The sequence below is a fragment of the Vespa crabro genome, chromosome 12 (genome assembly GCF_910589235.1).
Source record: "Vespa crabro chromosome 12, iyVesCrab1.2, whole genome shotgun sequence".
Lineage (NCBI taxonomy): Eukaryota > Metazoa > Arthropoda > Insecta > Hymenoptera > Vespidae > Vespa > Vespa crabro.
The window spans coordinates 2,784,747-2,811,200 of NC_060966.1; the positions used below are offsets into that span (position 1 = coordinate 2,784,747).

The following is a 26,454-nucleotide window of genomic DNA, read 5'->3' on the forward strand; positions in this document are numbered from 1 at the left end:
AATCGACTTCAGTTAGAAAGAAATTTATGTACATTGAAAATTTCGAGGAAACGTAATTCAATTATTTATACCACTCAAACAGAAATTATTCATAACAGATGAAAATTGAAATGTGTTTTTCGATTATAAAATACTTAGACATGTCATATTTCGTACAAGTATGAAAAATTGAAACAGTTTGAAAGAATTAAAATATGTCCACGAACAATTAATAAATAGAGATAACGATGAACATTTTATGTAAGAAAACTTCAATAGGGTGCATTATAATTCCAATAAATAAATATAATTGGAGTACTATAAAATTCTACTTCAATATTTTATAACACAATACTTCCCCACTCTTGTTGATAGAACTGCATTATTTTCTTCTATATATATAAGAAATTCATTCCTGAAATAATGACGCTTAGTCACTTGACATACAGAACATATGAATGTTATTTTATCTTTCTGTTTTTTTAATAACTATATCGTACTCTTCTAAATTCTTTGCAAGCGGATCTCCCGAATTTTACAAATAGAAACATTTCATCGTAATTCTATTATCGTAAATATTGTAAATATTAATATATAATGTTAGATTATTTTTATATAATAGTAGTATAAATATTTATATATAAAGTAGTAAAAAATTTATTTTGATTTCTTCACTCAAATACATTAAACAGTCTTATTCAGTACGTGACAGTTAATAAGTCATATAACTTGAAAAATTTTAAGAAACTTTTGCGACCATCTAATATACTTTTGAATTAGTTTTAGATATAACTCACAATTTCGATCTTCTGTGGAATTATTTATGTAAAAAAAAAGTTATGCGCAGTGAAATAATATACCCAAGGTATAAAAATTCACTGAAATTAAGCATTGTTGCTGAAAATCATATATTTCACTGTAAAAAGATATATAATAAAGTAATTAAAAATTGAAAACGACAAAAAGTACATGCAATTTTAAAATCATTGCATTCCACATGGTTTGAACGATTGCGTTTGAATCTTCCTACAATTTGCTGATATATTGTTTATTTTGTTATGATGAAGTCACCTCCATATAGATCTTTAATAGATGAATTACAGCTAAACGATCATACTGTTGTCGATTAGACAAATTTTTGTTTAAAAGTAAGTAAAGTACTCCTTATATTATTTACTTATGTTTGTTATTAAGTAATGTTGTTTGTGTGCTGTATTAACTTTCGTTAAGTTATTTGCAAAAATTGATTATGAATGGACAAATAATATTGGTGGAGATGGTAAAATCGTAGAATTAGGCTAAAGTAGGAGAGAGGAGGTATAATATTGGGTTGCGTCTTTCCGTTTTCGCTATCCATGCATGTACTTGGGTTTATTCGTCTCAATATACGTCATAATACTCAAAATCAATGCAATATTTTTCAAACTTTTCTTGTTAATAACTTGTTAATAAACGATAACCGAAGATTAAGTTATAAGGAAGGTGAGCTCTATAATACATGTCAAGATCAAGGTCATTAGAAATGTATCCTCTCATCTTCATTTTTACCAAACATAAATCATGAAATATTGAAGCAAACCTGCAAGATCCTGCTGGCAAAATATACCCCAAATCTTCAAAATATTATCGATCAATAAATATTTGATTTTACGATCGTTTCCATTTTTTATTTTCGGAAAAATCAATAAAATTGATGCAGCAATTAGTACTCCAAACATAACAATCCAAATAGACTGAGTGGAAGTCTATAAAAATAACAGTTTTATTATTCATGAAAGTTAACTCATGAAAAAACAAGAAATAACAAATTTTACTACAAATTTTCGTACTAAGAGGTAAAATGATTTAAGATGATTTCCAATGTAAAATTTAGAATGACACGAAGTTCTCCTAATATTCTACCGATTATATCGTCTAATTCGCTATCCTTGTTTATAGTTATGAATGGAGAAGTCTAAAAAAGAAAAAAAAGAAAGGAGAAAGCAGAGACAAATTTTGTTAAGCAAAAAAAGACATAAATATTTTACCTCAATCATAACAGCTTTCATAATTAAATCCTGTAAATTATCTTTGATAAAAAAATCTGGAAGCACGCTTTATTCATTCCTTTCTCTAAGCTCCAAATTGCTACATCATTAATCTCGATTTGATGCGTATTGACCGAATACCATTCTCGTAAAATGTTTTCCGTACCACAACGGACCAACATTTCTCAGTTGAATCTTAAATGAAATATACTACCTGGTGGTTTGTGACAATAATCGGAATCACTTTCCTTATAAATGAATATCATTAACTACACAGCTGATGTCAAAGGTATTTGTTACTAATGAAAACTGATTCATTGCGTTGTAATTTGACCATTATGTAATACAGTCATATAATTTGGTTCAAGTAGTTCCTGGAATCGAAAGAAATATAAATTCGTGCTAGCAACCCTTTCACGATTAAGTACTCGCCTTCATTTGAACATCGTTGTTATTTCCATTTCTGAAAAAAAAGAAAAATATAATAGAAGTAAAGAGAAGGAAAGGGAAAATACATTTACCTTCTGTCGATTCGGCATATAAAAATATTACAGATTTCGACCCGTACATTTACAAATATCTATGATAAAATAAATCTGATCATCGCAGACAGAATGAAATTCGTTTGATCTTGCTGCCTTCGAAAGAAAATGAAAAATGAGAAGACTGGCACAAAACATCATTTCAATGGCACAAACAATGCCATTTTTTTCGTTTGTTGATTTAATAATTATAGTACTATATTTCAATTTGATTGTATCAACGACTACGTTCTAAAGAAAACGGGAAAATTTCAATCCGATTACGAAAGAAGGTCGCACAAGACTACAATTCTAAACTATTGAGAGAATTAATGTGACTTAGATTATAATGAATATCGTGTAGATCGGAAGTCACGCGATGTTCATATGCATATTAATGAGAAGAAAATGATTTTATCTTCACTGGTATTGATTTATCCTTAATCGATTTTGCTTGTTTTCATGTGTCTCTGAAGACCAAAAACATTATTAAATATTTTAAATGAGAGATATTGAAATATCCTGCTTACAGTTTAGACTTGGCTTCGAACGATTACCACTTTTTTGATAAATTTAGAGAATTCTTGGAAGAATTATGCTACCAGATAATAGTGATTTAAAACGTGGTGTGCAACAATGTTTATATATATCTAAAATGTTTACAAAAAATTATTTAACGAAAGTATTTCTATTCGATAAGATCGAAGATGATACTTTAAGAATATTTTTGAAAAATTTGATCGAATAATTTCAAAAATAAACAAAGTTACAGTCGTTTGAAATGGAATTTGTCGAGCTTCGTAACCGGTAGATGAATAGTTCGTTATTATCGATTGACCTGTCTTTGAAAAAGTAAAAGAAATTTCTATCTGAATATTTTAATTTAGTGAATATATTCAGATGAGTTTGAATGTTCAGTCATTCACATTTGACCGCAATTTTCAGAATGAATCCATTGATAGTTATAACAGAAGAAAATAATAATTTACAATATAGCATAGTGTCTAACAATGGTTAAATGATCTTGCAGGGAAATTAAATGTCGAAATTATGAAAAAAACTCATCCGACGTTTAAATAAAAGTCTATTAAATAAGTACAGCGAACGTATTACAAAATAACTATGTATATATTTACAAATAAAATGATGTTATAAATATAGAATACTTTTTAAAATATATTTATATTGTCGTCATTTCTAAACGGCTATTGTTTTTTAAATGACCTTCGTATATATATATATATATATATATATATATATATATATATATATATATATATATATATAAGCATTATATTTTAATAATACCTTAGCCGCAAATGGGAGCGTACCGTAAAAAATTATTATAGTTGGTTATAAATATGTTTAACGAAATATGCAAATTTAATTCTAACATTAATTATATATTATATTTCATGTAAATTTAATTTAAAATTTGTATGAATATATACAATAAAAATATCCTATTATGCGGTAATCATTTCACATCAATTATTCGTTGCAGATGTAATATCGAAAAATCTAATATTTCTTAAATATTTTCATTCTATTATACCAATATATTATACGATGAAATTGTTTAAGGAAAATATGATTTTCTGATATTACAATTGTAATGGATATAAAATGAATACATTCTTAAAGGATATTTTTACGTTTTCTTTGTATCTGTTCATATAGAATATAAAATAAATTTACACGAAATATGATATCTCATTAATGTTAAAATCAAACTTGTATACTCTGTATTCCTGTCATTTAATTGATATTAATGTTTTACAATAAGCTCCCTTTAATTCATAAGGAGTAATTAAAATATAATCTATTATATCTTATCTATACATTTTAACAAAGATATATTAAAAAGTAGTATCCAATTTGTAATTACGGCGAAACAAATGTATTTTCAAAAGTTTTGTTTATTTGAATCTTCTCAATATTTAACAACTCAGCTATTTTCTACTATAATTGTTGCAACTATTCAAACACGAAAAGCAACAGTCTTCTTGGAGTTATTATGCCAGCGGCGTAATAAATATAAAATAAAAACTTTTTCTTATCACAATAAACGTATATCAAAAAAATTTTTATTCATACATGAAATTGTAATATTTTTGTATTAAGTATGAATAAAATTATTATAATTCCGTTATAGAATCCTATAATCTATTATAGAAATGGATAAAAAAAATTCATTAGTGTCACAATTTTGCTTCAGAAAACTGTTTTATTTACAGACAATGAACATACTAAACATAAAAACGTAGCGTGACAGAAACGACATTTTTAATAATACTCATGTCGACAAGCATTCATTATTAATGAGACAGACATGAAATTTCCGATAGTTAAATCATAATAGTTGTTACATTAATGTATGGACGATCGGGTTAGGATTCTCCGTACATTTATTGATTAAAATTGCTTCGCCATCAACTTATTCAGTGATTGCCAGTTATCATATTATTATTTATTATTATATTATATATTATTATATGAATAAAAATGACCAAAGAAGAATTAAAAAAATAAACGTTTCGCTGTACAAAGTGGAAGTAAATTAAATTTCAAGACTATTTTAGTGTGATTTTTCATGTGATTCGATAGAGATTTGCTAAAAAAACCTGAGGAGAAACTGACTTTTACCTTGTAATTCAAAGTTAAGTATTCATATGCAACATATTTTATTCGTCATGAGGATAAAGAATTTCAAAGGAATCATTAGTGGGAACTCAACGTTCTCATGCAAAATAATTTTACATAATGTTTACATTAACAAATAGATATAAAGTTAAAAATGCATGAAAAAGCAGTAGGAAACCACATATTATCTTTTACAAAATGTATTGAAATTTAATAAGAATTAGTAAATAGTGATTGCATCCAGAAGAAAGGTCAAATCAACATAATTGTCAGCGTAATTTAGTAAATTTAGTAAATTAGTAATGTAGTAAATTAGTAAATTTAGTAATTTAGTTAATTAGTTAATTAGTTAATTAGTTAATTAATTAATTTAGTAATTTAGTAAATTTTAGAACAATGATTTGGCTATCCAAACATAATTTTCTAATTCATTAGAAAATTTTAATCTGAATATAAAAATTCATTGAGCACATATATTATTGTTATCGTTGATATTTTATGTAAGTACATTTACTATTTACATAATTTTTTGCAATATTTCTAATAACTTTTTTCCTCCGTAGATAAAATTCTGACAACTTAATCGACGGGATACGATTTAAAATCGACATATTCTTCCTTTTACACATGAAAATACATTTTTCTATGATAAATATACAAATACTCCAAATGATACCAATTAACATAAAAAGAATAAGTGATATTACGTCGGTTAGGAGAACCGGTGGTACTTGATCATGTCATCGGTTTTCTTTGTAAATATCGTTTCTTTTAAACGATTAATCATACCATTGTAGAGAAATCTCCGGAACCTAAAATAAACTAGTGCTTTAAATTTATATTAATGTTGTAGTGTTTGTTCTCCGCTTATAGAATGAAAGTCAGACGAACTTGCGGTCTTCAGAAGAAAAAGAAAAAAAAGATGAAACAATTTCAATGACACAACCAACGCCATTATTTTCGTCTGTCGATTGAATAATTATAGTGATATTTTTCAAATTGAATGTATCAAGGAATACATTCTAAAGAAAATGGGAAAATTTCAATCCGATTACGAAAGAAAGTCACACAAGACTGAGATTCTAAACTATTTAGATAATTAATATGACTTAAATTATAATGAACATCGTATAGTTCGGAAGTCACGCGATGTTCTTATGCATATTAATGGGAAGAAAATGATTTTATCTTTACTGGTATTGATTTAGTACCGATCGATTGATAATTAACTTTTCATTTGCCTTTCTTGTTGCATTTTTTCTTTTCTGCTATATGAACCTATTTGTGTGAGTGCATATATATACATACACAGACACACACACACGCTCACATACATGACTATATATATATTTTACTTTTCACGTATTTATATACGCACATTACTCGTTTATATTTTTCTATATACGATAATAACATTTTAAAGGAAATTTATTAAAATGGGATAGTTGAAACTTCATTTTCATTGAAATAATCTAATAAATACCCTCATGGGTATAAACAAGACAAGTACTTAAAAATGATTTACGACTAGTACAGTTTTAGGCAAGAAAATACGAGATTTATAGAGAGAAGTCTTTTCTTATAAGCAATATCCGTTTAATTGTAGAAGTTATATAATGGAATATATTAATAAAGTTAACTTGGATCATCATTAGATCTACACATACCTTGTTCAGAATATTTTTCTTTTCGTCCTGTTCGAATTACATATGGAAATATATCTTTTAATTGTTCCTGTGACAGCTAGAGTTATTTGAAAAACACAGAGTATGCTCAAAAGTTATAATGAGATTCTATTGTTTATCAGTTATATTTAAAGACTTTTACAATATACTTATTAAAATGGACAGGGATAGAAAAAAAATGGAAAATTCCCAATGGTTGAGTCCCTTGTACAACTCTGAAAGTCCTCGAAATGGTAAATATTTCGCTCTTCTTGATGATAAAAAACAAACACTGAATGAGTAACTACAATTGCAAGAAATATTTTTGAAGAAATAATTTTATGTATATCATCATAAGATATGATAAACAATAACATTAAGGTAATGAGAAGAATACTTATATACGAAGCGTTACATATGAAAATAAACGATATTATATGAACGTTGATCGCAAAGTTAACAAATTTTGATATAACCTAGAGAATTTATCCTTAAATGAACTTACATTATGAAATAATAATTACAGCGCAATTTCATGCATATTTTCTGAATTTAATGTAAAATTTAAAATCTAAAATTGAACATCTCATATATTTCCATTAATATTTCAATTAATTTATAATGTATACAAATTATATACTCTAATATTAAAGAAATTTCTATTAAGACTTTACATATTTTGTTGATAAAAAAATTCTCATTACAATATTTTCTAAATTTATGTAATAATTTGTATATACTTTGATCAGATATTTAATAAGATTCTCATTATTCTAATTTTTGAGTTACTACAAGAAATACTTAATGCAAGTAAAACAGTCAAAATATCGACATGAACTCGACCATTGGAAGATTGCACTATGTAAAATATAAATAGAATCATTAATTTGTTAATGAAGACTGTTTATCATCGCTAGAAAAACAATTAAAACGATCATGTATTACGTCGAGTTAAACATAGAGTGATTGGTTTACATTAAGAAAAAGATTTGTTACGTTATAAATTATCAATTACCAAAGCAAATTACGTTACCTTTCTCGCACCGTAGTTAATGATGATATCCGAATCAAAAATTTGATCGAATTTTGCATATTTCATTTTACTCACCATTTTCTCTCTGAATTTCTCTCTCTCTCTCTCTTTTTTTTCAAGCTGTACTCGTTCTTTCTGCGTTCCCATACGTCTCATGCCAATGGATTGACGGAGATCATATCGAATAGTTTCTCTTTTCGCAGATATCCGTTATTGCGTCGTAGATGCCAAACGAGGAAATTTAATCAATATTTATATTATTTAATACGGAATGCTTGGCATTCCTTCTTTTTATTTCATGCAATGATCAACATAATCACAAGATCGAAGAGATCGCACTAGTTTTTACAGAAAACATAATCATGTTGACTAATTTATCTGATTTTAATGGTGATATGCTCTATATTGTAATGATTTATGTAGAAAACGATAATCATTTCCGTAAAATACCTATAATAAGAAAAAGTTCATTACATCTGAACATATAATTCTTTGAAGTCGAATGGTCAGCAAACCAAAATGTAACAGTCGCGTACTAACCTTCTGATAGATTAATTATAGCAGCTATTTGCGACAGTCAATTGTTGAAATAGAAGGTTGATTATATAAATCATTGTTAAGGTTTGCTTCGACTTCCGCTCGAAGAGTGTTTGGCAATTTGAAATTACTGAATTCAATCATGTCCCGATCATGACATTACCGTGTGGATTTGTTTGTTTCTTTCGATTCGTTTCGTTAATTGGACTATTTATAATTATATTTTGCCATACTAAAAGTATTTTGTCAACATGAATATTGGTTAATATTATAATCATAGCAATATGTAAGATATGGATAGGTTCATTAAAAGAAAATACAGTGATCACTTTGTCTATTCTTGGTTTAATAGAAAAATTTATATATTCGACCTAAGTGTTCTGATTTGTGAGAGAGAGAGAGAAAGAGAGAGAAAAAGAATGCAAAAATTCATAATTATATTATCCCAAGATAACTTTTCACGAGCAATATGCACAACGCTCATAGCCAGGATCCCTTGATACATAATTGTCACAATTGTAACAACTGAACATACGTACATTCCTTTTCTTCTTGTTAGTCTTACTATGTTATTCTTTCTTTCTCTCTATCACTCTCTCCATCTCCCTCTATCACTTCATGATCCACACCATCTTTCTCTTTCTCCCTCTTCCTCCCGCTCTTTATCATTCTTCGACTGAGCAATTAAACTTTTTAAAGATATTGTGCATACTCCTACAGGAAAACTTTATTCTTTCATCAGGTTTCTTTTTAATGATTTCTCTAATTGGCGGTTAAGAAGTAAGGTGTATAAACAAGACGAAATCTTCTTTATAGGATTCTGTTGTATCGTTCACAATAAATATGAACCGTATATTTTTCGAAAAAAGATCTTTATGGAGATATTGTAATATAAATTTACCGGCAATAGCATTAAATGTATAGTATAAAGTAAAAGTATCAACCCGTACTGATACTTTAAGGCTTGATTTGACTTCCAGCAAAAGAGTGGATTAGAATATACAAACCATGTTAAATGCGGCTACTATAATTTATGGTATATAATTTGTATGATATATAAAAATAGATATAAGGAAGAAATGTAAGCTATGATAGCGATCAGATTGAGTATTAATCCACATGATTACCTATATAAAACACTAGGCATGAATGCACATCGATTGTTTTACTACAGCACGACGATCGAATATCGTACGTCGAATGTCGAACGAATGAACAGATGAAAGTTTGTGTGGTCCATGACGATATAAATAAATTGAGAGCTGTTAAATAGTACGTCATTGGACGTGTAATTAAAAAATAATTTTTTAAAGGTGCGTTGCACTTCTACCGTGGTCAATGATGACGGCCGATTTGCACAGAGGATATTTTTCTAATTCTACATATAGTTAGAATTTTATATATAGATAACTTTTCATATATATTGTTATTTCCAAAATTAGCGTTTATTGTATATCTATGTATATAAGAAATATTTTTCATGAATGAAAATAGAAAAGAATTGCTTTTTGTATAATGAATAATGTAATTACTGTTTATTACGCCAAAATTAGAAATTTAAGTAGAAATATATATTAAAGTAACAAGCTAACAGAAAAGAAGATTTTCATAACATATTCGTATGATTTATGACATATGAATTATTAATCTTCCAATGAAGAATTAATTAATAACCGTTTTATAAAACGATGTTCAGTTATAACATCAATAGACTGTCGTAAATATCTGCTATAAACAATCTATCAGAAGTTTAGTACGTGATTATTTCATTCAGGTTTTCCAGGGCGTCCAGTTCAATGAATTATAGAAAATGATTATCGTTTTATGTTGCATTCTATATAAATCATTACAATATATAACGTATGTATACCATTATTAAAATCAGATAAATTGATCAACATGATTTTTGTTTTCTAAAATAACTCCACATGTGCTGTCTCAGTATTTCGATCATTGCAAGAAAGAAAGAGATAGAAAGCTAAGCATTTATTATTAGATAATGATTAAATTCTCGCGTGTGAAAGCTGCGATGTAATAACCAAAATCCATGAAAAAAGAAATTATTCGGTATGATCTGTGACAATTGTCGGTGATTGCATGTTTAATTATTATATTATCATTGCTTTCTCCTCCTCTTATTTCATATCTCCTTCATTCTATTTTTCTCTCACACTTACACTAACACATAGTAGTAGATTAAATATTCTTATTTGCCGAATCAAACATTCCTACTAACTAACCATTACACTCAAAATATATTTTACATTATACACTTGGCACATGCCTAACCCAACGGTTATTATCTAGATTTCTTTCATTGGTTATCCGTGTTTATTAAATACTCTTGATTTAATGAGTAATTTTATTAGAAGATTTAATGAGACAGAGGAAAAGAATAACTATAATACATACAATACAATTTTAATTCTCATCTTCTTTTGTTCTAATCAAGGATCCTTATTTATTTTCTAAAAACAAAAGCTGAGGACATTTCTAAATTTTTTATTCGAATCAACGCATGAAGCAGAAAAATATTCAGAGCAATATATTCGGGATGTCATCTATACGATAGCTACAAATATAAGTACATACATATTACACTTTCTTAATTATTTGTGATTATTTATTATAGATTGTTGACAAGAGCGTTTTTAAATGCGTGTCTCGTACCGGACCAGCGATGACAGTCGATTCACACGGATGAAATTTCTCCCGTTTCGTCGTTGTTGTCCGAGCTATACACCCACTGGTCGCAATGAATAAGGGCGGCGGCACTAAGTTAGGATACCGTTGTAGGCCGTCAACAAAATACCACTCGTAGCGTTCCTGCAAATTAATAGGAGAACCCGTGTTCTTTTAAAGGATCTCGTGAGAAATGGAGAAGTAATTGCGCGATATTAAATGATGCGTGCTACGTAAATCTCATAGTGTATTTGTTTAAATGAGTAACAATTGTTTGTGTGGCTCTTGTATGATGTGTAGTTAGTTGTACTGGTTGTTTCTGAAGGAGGCTTGAAAGCATAGATGTTGTGAATTTGAAAGATGTAACTTGACTGCTTTTTTGAGCTCTTTAGAACTATCCATGCAGAGATTGGTAATGGGCGGAGTTTGAATATGGAAAGGGAAAGAATAAATGCTCAATGGTCGGGGAAAGTTCGTTGGAATGTTAAAACAATCCGTGTGTGCTTCCTTTGTTCTAATAATCGTGTGATTAGAATATGACAATGGATATTACAAAGTTAGAAGCCAGATAACCCTTGACTTATCGCTCCTAGGCGTCTATTTTCGTTATTTACTTATTGGCCTGATTGACATATTATCAAATCCCAGATACTTTACTAAGAATGCCTAGGCCTAGACAAAGATGGCCACGTGTTTTTATCTATGCATTTTACTAGTTAATACCCAATAGGTTCCCAATTAAATATTTCCAATGGTGATATATAACCCTTAAGACAAAGTGCAAATATTTCCACTGATGATATGTAACTCTTAAGACAAAATGCCGTGAACAATGGAGAGACGTACGTATGCGTCAACATTTATATAACGGAAATAATTTTCATATTAACTTCTTATCATCCTTTTCACAATTGCGATCAGAAAGGATACGAGGAATTGAACCAAATCTACGGTTCAAACGATCCGAAATATGTTCCAATAACATATGATGATATTAAAAATATAAAATTGTTGGAAAGAGTAATCAAGGAAACATTGTCTTTTTCCTCCAGATCTAGTCTGCTCGGAAAGTAAAAAAAGATATAGAAGATACCTATACATATAAAATGATAAGTATTATATTTTGTTATCGTTAATAATTAATTAATGATATCATTTGTTATCGTTAATATTATTTAATAATAATATTTATTTATGAATTAAAGCAAGTTACAAAAAATGGAGAAAGGGAGTCCTATAATTTCTATCGAGACGAAAAATATTCGACCCAACCGTTACTATTCAATGCAGATAGGTTTCTACCAAGTATGAGTACTTTATCAAAATTCTTACTAGCTACGGAAGATAACATTGCATAGGTAATTATATATTGTTATATATTATTGTAATAGCATACCATAAATTTATAGAATAAAATGCATTTATAAATGATTTTATAAATATTTTATAAATATATGATATATACAAAGATAAAAATTCGCTACGCTAGAAATGATAATAATAATTGTTACACTGGTAAGAACAACTATAATTAAAATAGATTAGCCAATAGGAATTGAAGTTAAAACCAAAAAAAAATTGAAAGTTAAAACCAGCGGAACCAATTAAACTAAAATTTGAAAGAGGAAATTAATTAAAATATATACATGCATAATGAGTTTTGTGCGTGTTAATTGGTATCAGAAATAAATTAATAAATGTATTAAATAAGTATTGTATAAAAACCGTCTACCAGAATCTGATAATTTCAAAATCACTTTTACTACTAAATTCGAATTTCTTATAAAATAGTGAAAACTCAAAACTGCATCCATATAGATTTTCTTCTCTAACTTTTTTTACTTTTAATGCTGTAAAGTAATTAAAACACGGGGGTGGGGAGTACTATTCAATTTTAGAAATTCACTAATGAGCTAATCATATCTAAGTATATAGAATATATTAGTATATATAATAAGCCCATAAAATTTCTCTTCCATTTATTTAGGAATTTGTTCGCGTATTGTATCTTACAGAAGAAACGTGTAAGTAGTTACAAGACAAGCCAAATATTCATAATTCTCTTCTTATTTCTTTACTTACTCTTCAGAACTTTCCAACGTAACTAAGAAAACTGGTAAAGAGATTCTATGCGTTTATTCAAAATAAACAATTCTTAAATATTTACAGAAAATGTTTCTTTTGTAAAAATAAGTAACGGTAAAGGAAACAACCAGGAGATACGTTTCTTTATAAAATTAACTTTAATAAAGCAATAAAACTGGCACAGCGTATGTAAAATGTTTTCTCTAAGTATAATTCAATTAAAAGTTTTATCGACTTGATAGCATGACAGTATGGCAGTATTCACAACAACCGATGATTCAATATTTTCTTTTGTAATAAAAAATCCTAAAAATGTTTATGTTTAATTTTCTAATGTCCAGTCAACAAAAATATTGACAAACAAAATTGTAAATTTACTAGTAAAAAGTAGTAAATTTTATCTTTTTAATTATAATTCATCATATTAACAGATCAATATGATCTGTTACTATTTGGTAGGACAAAATGATATAAATAATACTATTTAGACAGTATATGAATCGATCGAGTTGGACTAGGAGTGAAGTAGAGTCCGGATTTTGTGTTATGATTTTACGTTATAGTATCGAAAGGTACATTCACTTTGCATGCAATTATTCTTGCCCGAAGTTTTAATTTTTCTCTCATTTGGAATAGACTTTCTATTATTTTCTGACAAGTAATTTTCCAGTATTATATTTCGAGAAAAAGAAGGAAGAAGAATCTCGGCTTGAACCGCGTACTTACCTTGATATAGAAATACAAAAGATTATGAAGCATTCAGTTATTGTTAATTTTCTGAAATAATGCCAAGAACTTTCGAAAGTCCGATAAACAATTAATATAAATATGAAAAGGAGTAGGCAAATCAGTACGTATATTAGATACAACGAGTTAGACTGTGAGGGCTAATTCGTAAGTCTGTGATTTGATATGAACAAAGTCATTATTATAAGCATTGTAATGAAATAATGATAGAAAACTGTCTAGAAAGATGAACCTTCATACTGAAATTTATTACAATGCAAAAACATATTAAATTGCACAAAATTAAATATAGCTGTCTTCATAATGTCTGATCGGTTCAATAAATTAAGAAATATTTATCATAATACGCAGTCATTCTGGTCATTATTCACAATGGTCGAGGATTATAAATTAGTAAATCTGTTTAATCATGTAACCCATGACATACATATATAATACTTTAATGCTATTTTTGTTACTGTATGCGAGGTTCACACATAAGATTAAGTATATAATCTTTAATAACTTATTGTTATTTACACTATGTGTGTCCAACGTCGCAAAGGAGATATAAGTAATTTATACTTGAATTTTTTTTCATTCGCGTACCGATAAAGAGAAAGCGATTTTTCTTATTAGCTTCGAATTCTCCTGTTGTTCTTTTGTACGGTTTCTACTCACTATCTAACATATACACATATTTAAGTACATATATTTATCCTTTAAATACATACCTCCCTCCACAGTTATGTTATTTATGTTAAAGTACTAAATATTACTTTATATTAATAGCGGATAAGTAAGTGTATATATATAAGGAATGTATTTTCCAAACGTATGATTTTCATAAGATAAAATTTTTATATGTCATATCTATTATCTCATTATATGCCATCCCCCAAATTTCGTCATAATAGGTCACCAATACCTACGGAACTATAGCCGAAATTTCTAACAATAATTCCTTCAAAAAATCAGATTAATTATTACTAATAGCTAATGTTTAGTTACAATTAATTATTAAATTATTAATAAAAACTAAACAGAGACAAATGATGAAATTTTAATTATTAATAATAAATACATAATTGAATACTAGCTTATACATTTCCTGTATTAAACTTTTTTAATCTGATAATCTGAAATAGTAATTAATACGAACTGATTTAAAATAATTATTATTTATGTATGTTTTCGTTAACACAAAATACAAACGATAAAAAGAATAAAAATCTATTGGATCCTTCAATCTTCGGTTATATGCATACGTTTGAAAATTGAACGCGATGTTCAGGTAGTGATCTTACTCTAAAATCGCCTAATTCAAATAAGTTAATATTATTCAAATAACAAACATAAATATTGTTGACTTATAATAATTAATTACTTATTAATTAATTGTTAACTGATTATTAATGATTTAGCAATGATTAGATCTAAATACTGTATAAAATTCTTATTTAAATAATTAATTATTTCGTTTTTGTAAAGGATATTCATCATCCCCAGTTTTACAATGCTTTACGCAAACAATGAAAACAAACGTATTTTTTGACCGATTTAGATAGAGAAGATCTCATTTTAAAGAAGAATGTTTAGGTATAGAACTCACTTTTTCGAAATTTTCCAAAAGCTTTATATTCTATGAAAAAAATTGTGTTAAAAAATGATGTTCTTTCTAGAATAGTTTATGCAGAAATATGAAGCTTTTTCAAAAATTTCAAACAGTGAGGTCCTAGATTAAACCTTCATTTCCAAAATGGGGCTTTAATTAAGAAATATGCTTTGTTTAAAAATTGTTGAATTGCTATTTCGACATTTTTTGAAAAGAAAAAGTTTTGTACACTGTCCTCCCTGTGAAATCTGCGCCAACAGAGAAGTTGGTACCTCCACGACTGATTTTCATATCTACACTGGAATGATTTGTTTCGGTTTAGTAAACGATAGCTCGCTTGTTTGTTTGCATAAACTGATGATGCTAAGATTTTCTGAACGCTAAGAAATGCGTTTCACGATGTTCTTATGGAGAAACAAAGGACATTTTCATGAACTTTCGACAAGTGTCTTTACGGCGAAAATGAGGAAATGCGTGTTCAATCGTTCATGTCAATGGATCTGAATTTTTAAGATATTGTTAAATTTTAGAAAATTTTGTAGTTCCTTTTATATTTTATAAACTAAATCGTAGAGTTTTTATAAGCAATATGTAATACATTGACAAACATCTAGATTAATAATTCTGAAATCGTAGATTCTCTGAGGCTGAATGATTCCGTTGTTTCTTTTTCTTTTTTTGTTGTATCAATGTAAAAGAAAATAATCGACTAATTTATTCGTTGATTTTTTTATTTGATACTTTAATAAGACGTTACTATCCAATATTTTATATTTATCTCCTCCACTGATAGTTGATGTGATCTATGTTGCCGATTGATTTTCGATTGATTTTCCAATAATAATAATTAGTAGTAGATTAAAGTTCAAAATACGAGTTCGTTTTCACATTATTTTTTATGAATTTCTCTGTAGGAGTAATTACTATTACTACTACTATTACTATAATAATACATAATATAACAATATAATAATAGGAAGAATAATAAAAAGAAGGAAAAGTAAAAGAATATACTTACACTTATCACATGTGTCCTCTGTCCAAAATTGTTTATTCCCGTAAAGTTTACTATCTTCCGATTCGTAATTCCGCGCATATTTTAGAAACACAACATGCTTAGGACGTTTAATCTGAGATTTTCAAATAGCAAAGTATCACCAGTGCTTTTACTATATAATATAAAATAAACATAATGTATGTAATACTTAAATACGTATTTATTATTATTGAATTATAATCAGTAATAGACTACTACTACTACTAGTATATTTATAATAAGTAATAGAGTATTACTAATACTAGTAGTAGTAGTAATAGTTGTACAACAGAACAATAGAAGTAATAGTTGAAATAGTATAGAGTGGAATAGTCATGAAAAGAAAATCAGGTGAAAAATACGCTCGAAGGTAGAGTGGAAATGAATTCATGTTTTAATTTATATTAAAATAATATAATATATAAGTTTTCACTATTTATTTTTAGCAAAATATTCTACAAAATCTTATTTTTTAACCTATATTTATATACTAATTATAACAATTATATATATTATTCTTTATGCAATTGCGGAACAAATGCGTACCAACGTTATATCTAATTCGGATCGCTACGAAACCACCTAAAAGCGACCATCTAAAAAAGATCTACATTTAAGAGATTGAAAATTGTGAGGTCACAGCCTACTAACATCACCTATTCTATACCAACCGAAACTCATTGATATGTTATAACCAATGCAAGCTTATACAATTATTGGACAGACGCATGGTGGGAACAGTCATCACCACTTTCATTTGTAGTTGATATTTTGTTCATAGTTGTCGCCGCAGTCGGGCACGTTGTGAAAGGTGAGATAGATTTTTAAGGTTAGTATTTCTTTTTATTTTATTTCTTTTATTTCCAAAACACATTTCCAAAAGATATTTAGTAAGACGTTTTTACTTGGTATATTAAAATGTGGGAAGGTCAAAAGATTTTTACAAAGAATAATAACGAATCTGAGTCACAATCCTGCAGAGAATTGACAAAATGTTTTGAAAGAAGTATCCCGTTAATTGGTAATATTCTATTATTGGTATATAGTTCATTAGCAAGCGAAATAGAATTTAATAATTATTCTGTCAAATAAATAATTCTTTTATTGCTTTTGTTAAACGCAAGTTTTTTCATTTATTTTTAATAAGAAAATAGAAGATGATACTGACTTTATTATTATTATTAAGTGAAATATTTGCATCAAAAGTGTATCTTATCTTTATTTTCAAATTATGTCAATGTATGACTGTACGTAATATGCAACGTTTCAGAATTGGCCAACCGTTGAAATTATTTCATTTAAGAATGAAAGATGTTGACGTCGATCCAGAAATGTATCATTATGCACTGGATTATTACTATACTAAGGAAATGAACGCAACAAAGGAATATTCCATTGTGTAATAGATTGGACTGGCTTTCAATTGGTATGTACCAAGAGTTTGTGTTTTCATCTCGATTCTGACTTATGTTCTCGCAGGTTATTACTAGACCCTCAACGAGAATGTTGCCACGATAAGATCATGCTTCAACATAGTTCCATCCTCCATGATTACTGGATTTTTATTGGATAAGAACGAATGTTATTTGTATAAAAATAGGAAAGAAAAACATCTTAGAATTCAAGAATATCATTCGATAATATGTATTCGTCAGTTAGTCGATGGTTTCTCATCCGAAAGATTCATTATGCACGTAAAGATTGAGAAAAACAAGGGAACTATTCAAGAGATCATCTGAAGGGATATCGAAGAATATAGCTGCAGTAAATATGTATAGATGAAAGAGAGTAAATTTATCTATCGAATCTGCTAGTCTAATAACAATCGTAGAGGAGGAGAAAAGCAGTTTATTACAAATAATACTTAAGAAGAATTGACAGTGAAAATTTTGTGGAAACCAATGGTAAGAAAGCTCATGTTGGTTCATTGTCATGGAGTTTTGTTTCATCAATCATGCGGAACATATTTTCTGCTAATTGAATAAGGAAATTGGTTTGTTTCATGGTGGTAGAACGATCGTTGATGAAAGAAGAATAAGATGCGGACCACGTTTTTGTATTAATCTTGCTATAGCAATCTATCTTCATACGTACGTTTATCTATTCGACCATAAATCTTAAACGGCAAAAGGGGCCGGGAGGCATATCATTTGAAACGCCTTTTTATTCTTTTTACAACGGTATCATTTTTTCCATTTTAAATCCATAGTTATCGAAAAACCGTTTAAGATTTATGGTCGAATTTAGCGATAGACGCTTTGGTAAGTAAATGTATCGTTGAATAGTATAAATATGAGGATGCCTGAAAAACAAAATAATCATCTTAGGGATCCGTCAATTAAAGTTTTTGTACTTCCAGTTTCCAAGCTTTTTATGAAAAAGAACAAAAAATCCAGATGCTAAAGCATCATCGAAGATTCTAGAGAGTGATATTTATAATAACGATAGTAAGAAGCGTAAACCAAAGCAGTGGCTTATTTGAGATTTTTATTTGGCGATAATTTGAACGGTTGGAACGAATAAGTGATTAAATTTATTCCAATACTGATTTCAGATTTTTCATTAACTAAATACTTATTATATTATGAACAAAAGCTCGATCACTGAATCTAATGTTTATAGCATTAAATGGCGAGACAATTTTCATTAGCGAACTGGATATTTTTTTTTCGAAGGATATGCCGATTGTTTATTTCGACAAAATTTACGTGTAGTCGAGTTAAAAGAAGAAAACGGATAGATGATTACCGGATTGTATTCTCGAATGTCTGAAGGAGGAATGAATTAAAGAGTCAGCTGAATCAATTATTTAACATGTATGATTCGTCCAGTCATTAGAAACAAAATAAGAACTAGTTTTATTAATTACGTTTGAACCTTTTTAACATTTAATAAAATAAAAGTTGTTATCAACCAGAAAATTAAAATTGCATTTTTTCAACAACTATCGATTTAAAATGGAAAAAATGATACCGTTGTAAAAAGAATAAAAAGGCGTTTCAAATGATATGCCTCCCGGCCCCTTTTGCCGTTTAAGATTTTTTAGTTGGTTGTCATCTCAGGTAGTAAGCCTAAAGAAAAATGCATTTATGATAAGGACCTATTCTCCTCGAAGACAATGTTAACTAGATATGACGTTTTCTGAAAAAGTCATTAAATTTCATAATAATCTTGATGAATACTCTTCATTTGGATATATATGTAGGTTAAATATGGTGACTGATATCTTTCCATTTTTATCATTTTGTTTTTCTTCTTATCTTTGTGTGCTTATATATGAACTTTTTCTGTTATTAAAAGTATTTGATGTTAATGATTTGTATCAACGTTAATACAATATATAATATATAAAGCATCGATAGGATTATTAAAGTGAGATAAATTTTTCGTCCTGAATGTTTACGATTTCTAATAAAATTTTCTTCTGCGATTTAGAGAAAAAGGGAAAGGACGTGTAAGTTAGCAATATTATTAGAACAATAAACAGAAAAATATTCATTATTGCATAATCCTGTTGAGTTACCATGTGTAATGCGTCGAATCGATATAAATAATTGATATAAAAAAAATATTTCGACATAATTTGCTTCAATTATTGATCATTACATAAATACGTACGATAATATGTAATAATCACATATACATGTTACTCCTTCTTTCTCTTATTTCATCTCTCTCTCTCTGTCGCCTTCTTTCAGACCCATCTCCTATCATTCACCATTCTCTTTTTGCTTTGCCACCTTTTCTCGCTCGTCGCATAATTGATTCCTTTTTCCGATTGCTTTATTCGATAGCTTCTTTTATTATTCAGAAGGCATTGTTGTAAAATATAACATTGATAAGTGGAAAAATTTGAATAAAGAATTTAAAAAATAAATCATATAATTTTATTTATTCTTTTACCTCTATTAATTATATGGAACTGTCATTAAAACATTCATACCGACTTCTTAGGATGAGACGAAGATATCCTCTGTGCAAATCGGTCGTCATCACTGGTCATTTCTAATGGCCGTAAAAATGTTTCTAATTAAATGTCTGCCGTTCATCGACAATCTATGTCATAATTACCCGTTTTACCAGTGATATCTAACGAAGATTCCTATTTACCGATTCTCGATATAGTAGGTTTCTTTCTATTTTTTTTATTATATTGTTGAAAAAGTTATTCGTTATCGATTGATGATAATGTATCAGTCAACAACAAAGAAATCTTCTCTTGAACTGTGTTTGTATACAGAGCTCTTTGCTATTAACTAATAGTTAATTAGATTATTACTTCATCAAAAGTCAGCAAAGTAGATTTCTATTTAACCACCAATCTATACCGAAGTATCTCTTTGGTAATCTTCGATAACGTAGATTCCTTTATACTATAAAGCCTTGTAGATTTTTGTTTTGTCATCATTCGATATTAAGATATCTCTTTTATTAGACGTGAGAAATATCTGTTACAGTAGGTTTTGTTTAATTTTCATCGTTTTATTGTTTGAGCAGATAATAGGATAAAATAATAATAATTTTCTATCAACCAGGTACAATTATTTGATATTTGTAGAAAACTATTGTAGTGTTCGTAGGAGTTAATAATACATTATTTTAAACTACTGAAATAAAATATGCTTAAATCTATTCAATTAATTATAGAAACAATCAATCCCAAATAAATGTTGCATGCATATGAAAGATATAGACAAGCATAATAAACCTGCTTTTGAAAGTTATTTATTATTACACATGATTTTTGCAAATGATAAAACATTTTCCAAAAATCTAATAAAACAAGCTCGTGTAGAATAACTTTATCCTTCGAATAAGTCTTGTTTACCAAAATCGGACAAATATTGTGATCATTCATGATATAAACTCCTGCAACATATTATTAATAATCTACTTCATTTCTCCTTTCTTTGAATAAAATTTGTTATTCCATAGGAAGTATAAAAGATAATATCGTACATGAAATATTATATTCCATATTCCATTATGATTTATAATACATAAATATAATAGAATTAAATATTTTATAATTTAAATTTATTTTTAAATTGTGTTATGTATATACGTATGGAATTTTCTGTCCACTCGTGTTATTCTCAGTTCTAAACGATCTACTACATATTGTGGTAAACAATAAATCGGATTTACTTTATTCAATGGAAAATCAGTATGCATTAACGATAATGCAGCAAGTCCAAATAATGTATGATATCAGCGATATCATCACGTTTATCGCCAAAGCCTCCACTATCAATATCTTGACACATCAAAACATTACCTACTTATAGTACAAGAAATGAAGATATTTGTATATGGTAGGAGAAGTGCCTAACGTACCTTTGAAACATTATTTTTTAATTACACGTTCAACGCCATACAGTTCAACCGTGAAAAGGTTTCAGTTTATTTATATTGCCATCGACCAAACAGACTATCATCTGTTCATTCGCTTGACACTTGATATTCGATATTGCTAAAGTAGAACAACCGATGTGCTCTCTCACACTAATGCCTAGTGTTTTATATGTCATGTAATCGTGCTTTTCTCTCTTTCACACCTGCCATACACGTGTATATTTGTTTAGAGTAATGGCCAACGAACATCATCTAGTCCAAGAGCGCTTGGAAGTTGCACGTGGACTAATACTGATTCTGATCGCTATCATAGTTTACATTTATTTCTTATATTTATATTTATATATTATACTAATTATATGCCATAAATTGTAGAAGCCGCATGTACCATGGATGTTATATTCTAAAGTCAATAAATCGCAATGCTAGAAGTAAAGATAATAATTTCCATTGTTAATAAGTTATATCATTAAAATAAATCGGTTAGTAATAGTTGAAGAAATTCTGATAAAAATTAATGTTATGTTAAAGCCGGCCAGACCTGTAAGACTAAAATTTGAAAAAAGAATTAAATTGTATAATATATATAAATGTAATAAATACATTATTAATATATTATGTTTGTATACAGAATAAATTCCGTACGTGATGACAGATCTATAGCAGATGTAAATTATTAATCGTACAATCTAGTAACTGTAAAAAAACTTTACACAAGGATCTCATGCAATTTTATATAATAAATCAATCAAAAATTATGCCTGTTCTTATTCACGTCCTCACAAGTCGAGTTCCCTTTAAATAGAGATAACAACCCGTTGTTATATATTGAATTTTCAAGGAATTTAAAAAGGTCTTTTATTTTCAACTTTACTTTTGTGGCACTGTGGTCTGCGATAACGATCGATTTGCATGCAAGATATTTACATCAGTGTTATAGAATCACTGGTCGCAATTAACCCGATACGGCGCCCGGCTCATTTGAAGTGTCAACTCGAGCAACGCTGCTGCGGTCTTTATTAACTTGATCCGGCACTTTTTTGTACTCCCTGCAAAGTACCTATTTTGAACTCCTTGCATCTTTCGCAGTTCCACTTCACTTTCGCTCTCTATAATTCTAATTTTTCGTCCTCTCGCACCTCTTAGTTCCTCATCATCTTCTCCACTGGATTCGCTCGTTTAGTGGCGTAATCCGTCGTGAATCAATGTAATTTCTTCATCCAAAGCGGCAAAATGAAGTTTCGTCCACACTTGAGCTTATCTGAGCTTTATACATATTTTAAGGGCTCAAGAACTTTTCAATTGCTATATTCACTGCCAAGACTGTTTCAAGCAAACGCTATGATGAGACTAACTAAACTGAGCTAAGATTTGGCTAAAAATTAAAGCCGAGCCTAGACCACGAAAATATTTCCGAGAGGAATATCTTATCGCACATCATAAATAAGCAGATCAAGTTACAAAAGACCGTAGCAGCGTCGCTCGTGTTGATACTTCAAATTAGCCGAACGCCGTATCGGCGCCGCTGAAGTACAAAATAAATATTATTTTTATATAATATATTATTATATTGTATTAAGGATGAAACATATAAAAACTTATTAATATATTAAAATTATTAATATATTAATTTATTAAAATTATTTCATAGGTTGATTTTATATGTGTGTCACTTTATATCTTGCGTTATTTTCCGAACAATGGCGGAGCCTGCGGGAAAAGGACGTAACGTTTCCTTTATCATGGGTTCCAAAAGAATCATATTTCTAATATCATCATATGTTATTGGAACATGTTTTAGATCGCTCGGATTGTAAATTTGGTTCAGCTCGTATACTTTTATCTGAATATATTTTACTCGTATACTTAATCTGATAATAATTTTCATTATATAAGTAATGACAAATTATTAACGGAACTTAAGAAAGAATACATTTTCTAAAATGTCTATCTTAGTAAAAATATATCTAGAGGGAGACAGGAACTGTAAGAGAAAAGAAGTTATGTATATATATAAATTATCATACCTATTTCTACGTATTACAAGAGGAGACAACAGAATTAAATAATAATAAATCTTTTCCTGTTCACTGTTTTAATAATATTACTAACTTACTTGTTCTTTCTCTTTCTTACAAAAATCGGAGTGATGATCATTCGCACATGTAAAGTTTTATTACAAATTGTAAGCATCCATGGTAACTAATTTATGTCATTTTATTAATTCTATCAACACATGCATTATATATTTAGGTCAATACTCATCAATATTTATTTCGATAAATTAATTTAATAATAGAAATAGATCAAATACAAGGGTGCGAATGCAAGAACAAAAACAAAATGATAAAAACGGAAAGATATCGGTTATAGTATGTAAAATACATACGTATACAGAGTGTCCAAACGAAAAATGTTCACTAGATTTATTACGAAATCTAATGACACTTTCAAATAATGCCAGATCAAGATAATTTTTGTCTTCGAGGAGAACACGTCTTAAATAGATTCATTTACTTTGGGTTAACTGCCATAGTTACCGAAGAAATGCGCTTTTAAGTTTCTAGTTGAAAACAACTTTTATTTTATTAAATGGTCAAAATGTTCAAATCGCTCTTCTGCAGTAATATAGTTTTTCCTCAGTGTTACATCGAAAATTTTGCAACTCATCAGGTATAATTTGACGGTATGCTTCGACTTCGAAAGATTGTTGGGTGACATATATTCTGGATTTTAAATATTCGCATAGAAAAAAATCCAAGGGTGTAAACGATTAGAAAAATACTGTTTTAGAATTTGTCATATTGGGGTATGCAACGCATGAATCTTTTTGTTCTTCTTCTATTTAGTTTTTCCTTTTCGTTACACAAAAATTTCTTTTTTGTATCATTACATACATACTTCACAAATATGTATTTATCCATATATGTAACATACGTGTGAAAAGATGCTCTTAAAAATTATAAAAAATTTTGGTTGCAAGATCCAGTGGTTTACTATATAAAATTTTTTTTATCTTTTTCCGATATTTACTTTATTTTGTTCCATGGAAAATTGTTTCCTGTATTCTTTTATATACTTCAGAAATATGTGTGTATGTGTTTATGTCTTTAAGCGATAATAACCAAAATGCTCATCTTTGTGACATTTAGGGGAATTATGCTATTAACTATTCATCATAATATTGTATTACAAAAGTATGGAGTAATGCCTAATAACAGGCGTAAAAACCAATATTTGTTTGAAGAATTATAGGTAATTGGCAAAAAAGATTATTATTTCTTAATAGTCTAATATAAAACGAAACTGATTATATGTAATATTTAACAAATCGCTAAAAATCATATGAACAACATAATATAATATAAATTTTTTCAAATAAATTTTTTTCAAATGCTAATTATACATGTTAAAAAATATTAGTTGTAGTCTATATAAAATATATGAAAATATAACTTATTGAAAAAGTATAAAGCATTACTCTAAACTTGGAAGAATGAACAAAATGATAGATTTAAAAAAGTATGCAAATTTTTTCTTAATTATAATTTTCGTCATCACGAAGGTGTCTGATCATAAAACAACTCTGAACAAAGAGAAACATTAGATAATAAATAGAAACTTTTCTCAGAAGAAATCAGAAACATATCTTATTCTTCATACTATTTCCGTGAGTATAGTTGCCATTGTAGGACTAGTTAGCTGTACCATATAATAAAACTTGTTCTTATGTTGTTCCTAACGACTGCACGTATCATACACGGTAAATGAATTGAATCTTCAACGGACTCCTTAATTCATTTCTTTTTAAGACAATTGAAAATACAATTCGGCAATTATCCATTTGCTTACTTTTTTTATTTGACGTCCCATAAACTTTGTCAAAATAAACGATCAACATGTCTTTAGAATCGGCATATCCAAGGTACAATGAGGCCTATGAATCAGAAAAACTATTTTTTAAGAACAAATATTAACCTTTTTAAAAAAATCATGCAGAAATATCAACCTAATATTCCTACCAAATTCCTCCTCTTGAGTTCTCATTTCTAAGATAGATAAACGAAAAATCATCAAAGTAGATTTTCCGCAATCAGTAAAACCAAGGATAACAATCGTGTCATTCATATCGTCGTCGTTTCATTGGTGCTTTTAACGTGACATTCAAATTTACTCCTACTTATTCAAATCCTATTGGCCGATCTATTTTAATTATAATCATTCTTACCAGCATAGAAATTATTATTATCATCTCTAGAATAGTGAATTCTTGACCTAGAAAATAAAATCAATTGGAAATGCATTTTGTTCTGTAACTTTATGGAACGATACTTCAATAATATATAAGAATATATAATTATCTATGCAATTTCGTTTTTCGTAGCTAAATGATAAAAATTTTGTGGAAGCATATCCGATAGAAACTTATTCAGATCGCGAATAGTAATGGTTAGGAAATAGAATTTCCTTTTACTATAGTCCAATTTTTTGTCACTTGATTTAATTAGTAAATAAATATTACTATTAAATAGTATAATAATATTATTAACG

General features: G+C 28.2%; 1 long non-coding RNA gene across 3 annotated transcripts; it reads left to right on the forward strand.

Moving 5' to 3' along the window:
- Positions 1 to 17,260: 17,260 nt before the first annotated feature.
- LOC124428288 lies at positions 17,261 to 20,425 on the forward strand. 3 transcript variants are annotated; one of them, XR_006943121.1, is made up of 4 exons: positions 17,261 to 17,377; positions 17,819 to 17,974; positions 18,028 to 18,452; positions 18,561 to 20,425. It is a non-coding gene; the product is annotated as an uncharacterized LOC124428288 (long non-coding RNA). The 3 variants fall into 3 exon arrangements; XR_006943120.1 differs by having other exon boundaries at positions 18,028 to 20,425; XR_006943122.1 differs by lacking the exon at positions 17,261 to 17,377 and adding an exon at positions 17,401 to 17,569 and having other exon boundaries at positions 18,028 to 20,425.
- Positions 20,426 to 26,454: the final 6,029 nt, after the last annotated feature.